Genomic DNA, 4,340 nt, shown 5'->3' with positions numbered 1-4,340 from the left:
TCACATGGGTCATCCCTCAGAGGTCGGAAAATATGGAAATCCATATTTATACAGAAAAATCACATCCCTGAATACGAGTAACAGCACCTTCATTATAAGCATGCAATCCCAATCCAGATGGGACAAAACATCAGTGCATAAACCGTTTACACAAGAAAAACTATCACTTATTGTTTCTGTCTGGATCACTTAATGTCGCACTGGCATTCACATTTCCTGGGACGGCTCAGTAGCTGCAGGCTCCGATCCATCATCATCAAAACCAACATAATCAAAATTAAGGCTCAGTAGCTGCAGGCTCCGATCCATTGTCATCAAGATTAACAGCGGTGTATGTATCACTATTCACCAGTAAAAAAAAAAAAAATAAAAAAAAATTCAAAAATAAATGAACAAGATGAAGTGTAAATTACACAACAAAAGTACAAGAGACCTGGATTTTTCTTTTTCATGAAGTATTAACAAAAAGGCTTTAAATGTAGGATGTTTCTGTTAATGAATCTTCAGAGTGATCAAACTGCAACAGTGTCATCTACTGTACTACAGCAATACACAATCTGGGTGCTGTCTCACCTGTGAAGATCTGCTTCCGTGGGTGGTGATAACAAAGGATAAGAAAAAGAAAAACCATTCATGTGTACATTCAGGTAACACTCAAATCTGACCAGGGTAATTAAAGCTAACTAAACTATATATATATCAGGATCAGAAAACCTTACAAATAATTAATTAAACATCACCTACACCACATGTTGTTTGGGAGGGTTTCAAGAAAATAAAAGAAAGAAAATGTACTCATTCAAAAACAATTTCCAGCATCTGTTGCTAGACACGACTGGAACTTCAAATGGGACTCGCTTCTATGGTCTAATGAAAACTCAAAATACAGCTTTTTAGCAGCAAACACTCAAGATGGGTTTGGTGCACACAGGGATAAAAAGTACCCCATGTGTACAATGAAATATACTGCTGTATTTTTGATGTTTGTGGGCCTATATTTTTCTGCTGGAGGTCCTGGACACCTTGTTTTTAGACACATGGCATTATGGATTCTATCAAATACCAACAGATAAAAAAAATCAGTAAGTGACCGACTCTATTAGAAATCTTATAACAGGCCATGTGTAGATATTCCGACCATACAATAATCCAAACACAATTTTAAAGTATTATTCTCCAATGAAAGGTTAGACTTATGTGCATTTTTTAAATAAAAGATCTAAGTGATTAACATTGAAGATTTATTTCACACAGCCTTCTTTGATCATATTAGGGTGGCAATAATTCTGACCACGACTGTATATATAACTGTAAGCTATATATATATAAAAAAAAAAAAAAACACAGCTAAAAGTAAAATGGAAAATAAATTAAAAAAAAGATTATGTAAACAAAGATACTAAATGATACTAATAACAGTGTACAAAACACGTCACTAATATGAACATGTATATGTATACCACTGCTCCTGATGTTACACTGAAACAGTCCCAGAGCAACGAGAATCTGTTTAGAATCATTGTAAATTCACAGTTTTTTGCAGACAGACAGATTGAGTTCACACAGTATCTCACCTGATCACTGCACTGAGTCCTGGTTCCTGATCCTGTAATTCAAATAAACACACATTACGTTGGTTAGCTACAATAAAAACACACATTTTCACATCTGTTAAGATTATTTTCACACAATAAATCACAATTTAGCATCTTATTAAAACATCTGTATGTAATACTCACTTTGCCCTGCTTGAGAAGCTTGCGATAGTAAATCACACCAGCAGCTGCACCCACTATCAGCAGAACAGCACCAACACATATCCCTGCTACAGCAGCTGAAGACAGACCTGAATCAGGAACAGATGAAGACAGGGACACTCATTATTACTAGACAGTGAATGATATCCAACCAGTTTTTTTTTAAAGAGTTAGTTCACCCAAATATTAAAATTACGTCATTAATGACTCACCCTCATGTCGTTATAAGACCTCCGTTCATCTTCGGAACACAGTTTAAGATATTTTAGATTTAGTCCGAGAGCTTTCTGTTCCTCCATTGAAAAATGAAAACGTATGTACGGTATACTGTCCACGTCCAAAAAGGTAATAAAAAACATCATCAAAGTAGTCCATGTGACATCAGCAGGGGCTCCGTTAGAATTTATTGAAGCATCGAAAATACATTTTGGTCCAAAAATAATGACTTTATTCAGGATTGTCTTCTCTTCCGGGTCTGTTGTGAGCGCCTTCACGACGCTGCGGTGACGTATGATGCTGCTGACGTGTTTTCCTGGTGCGCCCAATAACAAAGAAAACATGGTCAGCAGTGTCATACGTCAACAGTCACAGCAGCAACACTCACAACAGACCCGAAGAGAAGACAATCCTGAATAAAGTCATTATTTTTGGACCAAAATGTATTTTCGATGCTTCAACAAATTCTAACGGACCCTCTGATGTCACATGGACTACTTTTGATGATGTTTTTCGTCGCTGTCCGATGAAAACCACGTATGTCCATTTTGACGATTTTGAGATTTTTCGACGGACTGAATGTCCAGGTTCATTTCCGTATACAGTATGCTTCACATATCTAAATGGCCAATGAAAAGTTGTGAAATCATGTCATCTGATTTTTCACGTATATCCATTTGGTGTCAAAGCTGTCAATCACGCCGCGTATATCCCGCCCTGTGGAAGCATCTCGCCGGTCTCGTGAAGTTTCATCGAAGCTCAGCACTGGATAGCCGAATAAACACTGTGAGGTAAAGTATCAGCAAACGTTTGTTTTTGACAACTGTTCTCAAGTTTATTATATATTTAATAAACTAATTCGTATAGGCTATTTAATAAACTGAGCGTATTCATCTGTCAATATGAAACGCGACTTGGCCATTCTAATTAATGATCGGAAGAACGCGTATCGACCACCGTTACTGTAAAATATGCACGTATTTCCATTTAAACTCAATTTTGGTCAAATGTGGATTATATCATTACACTGGCAAGAATATGGGTTACATGGTACAGAAAGATGCCGTACCAAGTATGACAACGCTACATTCAACTGCTTTTGAAATACGGTGTTTTTTTTCACTTCCTGAAAAGTAACCGTTTTGGACATACGTTGAGTTTCATCGGGCAGCGACGTTTTATTACCTTTCTGGACATGGACAGCTTACCATACATACACTTTAAGTGGAGGGACAGAAAGCTCTCTTGGACTAAATCTAAAATATCTTAAAACTGTGTTCTGAAGATGAATGGAGGTCTTACGGGTTTGGAACGACATGAGGGTGAGTCATTAATGACATAATTTTCATTTTTGGGGTGAACTAACCCTTTAACAATATTCCTCTACATCTTTCTACTTTGGTTTATCAGTTGTATGATACTGATTTAAGTAAGGGATAGTGCACATCCAGCCACCTTGTTCTCGCAGAAATAAAACGCCCGACAGGGTGGATCAGGACCCCCGGCGCAAAGCGGGAGGGGTTTTGTATCAGCCTGAAGGGGTTTATTACTTGAGAACAAGTGGCTGGATGTACATTATCCCGCTTATTACATGGCTACTTGCCACATAAAAAATAATTAGCCGTGAAAAATTATTGATTTGAGTTGAAAATATTTGAACGCGAAGCTTCCGTGAAGACAAGCAGTTGTGAGCAGGGCGGCAAATTCAAACTAAACGGACATATAATAGAAAACGTTGCAGTAAAATCACGTATTACACAACATTTCACCACCAAATAAATTAAGGCAATAAAATAATTAAGATGAAAATGTTTTAAAAACTTAACAGTTTGTTAAGTTCTCTTACAATCCATTACCCGCGTACAAACCAATCGTAGCAAAATGGCAGCAGCTGGGTTTTGTATGAAACGAGAGCGAGTCCGCGATACCAGGATGACATAATTAAACAAGTTGTACACCCATTTTGAATCGAGTTTTAATATTTTATTTGCTGCCACAAATGCAAAGCTTCCACCAAGAAAAAAAAATAGTTCAAGCAAGAGTACATGGACTGTTACCCGGATGAGCCTGTGTTTATTAGCTTTTATAGGTGGTTATCCAGGAATAAACATCAACGCGGCGGAATGTCGCGGACCTGACCAATCAGAATCAAGAATTCCAGCGAGCGCGTTGTGAATAATTAAATGGTGTCAACTGGTAGGCTTTTTTTTTTTTTTAGAAACAAAGGCTAAAACTCTCATCTGTGAGCTAGGGCTGTGCGATATGGACAAAAAAAAAAACCCTTATCGACGTTTCTTTGATCAATTTGTGGATTCTCGATTAATCACGATTTTGATGCTTACAGTCATAAATGCATTCAGTATGAAT

At 37.3% G+C, this 4,340-nt stretch overlaps 1 long non-coding RNA gene across 1 annotated transcript; it reads right to left on the bottom strand.

Moving 5' to 3' along the window:
* Window positions 1–281: 281 nt before the first annotated feature.
* Window positions 282–1,857, bottom strand: LOC122139252. The gene is made up of 3 exons (XR_006156138.1): window positions 1,740–1,857; window positions 1,575–1,606; window positions 282–341 (listed from the first exon to the last, which is right to left on the bottom strand). It is a non-coding gene; the product is annotated as an uncharacterized LOC122139252 (long non-coding RNA).
* Window positions 1,858–4,340: the final 2,483 nt, after the last annotated feature.

Source organism: Cyprinus carpio, chromosome A4 (assembly GCF_018340385.1).
Source record: "Cyprinus carpio isolate SPL01 chromosome A4, ASM1834038v1, whole genome shotgun sequence".
NCBI classification, from domain to species: domain Eukaryota; kingdom Metazoa; phylum Chordata; class Actinopteri; order Cypriniformes; family Cyprinidae; genus Cyprinus; species Cyprinus carpio.
Note: the sequence above shows the minus strand (reverse complement) of the source record. Positions and strands in the feature narration are given on the sequence as shown.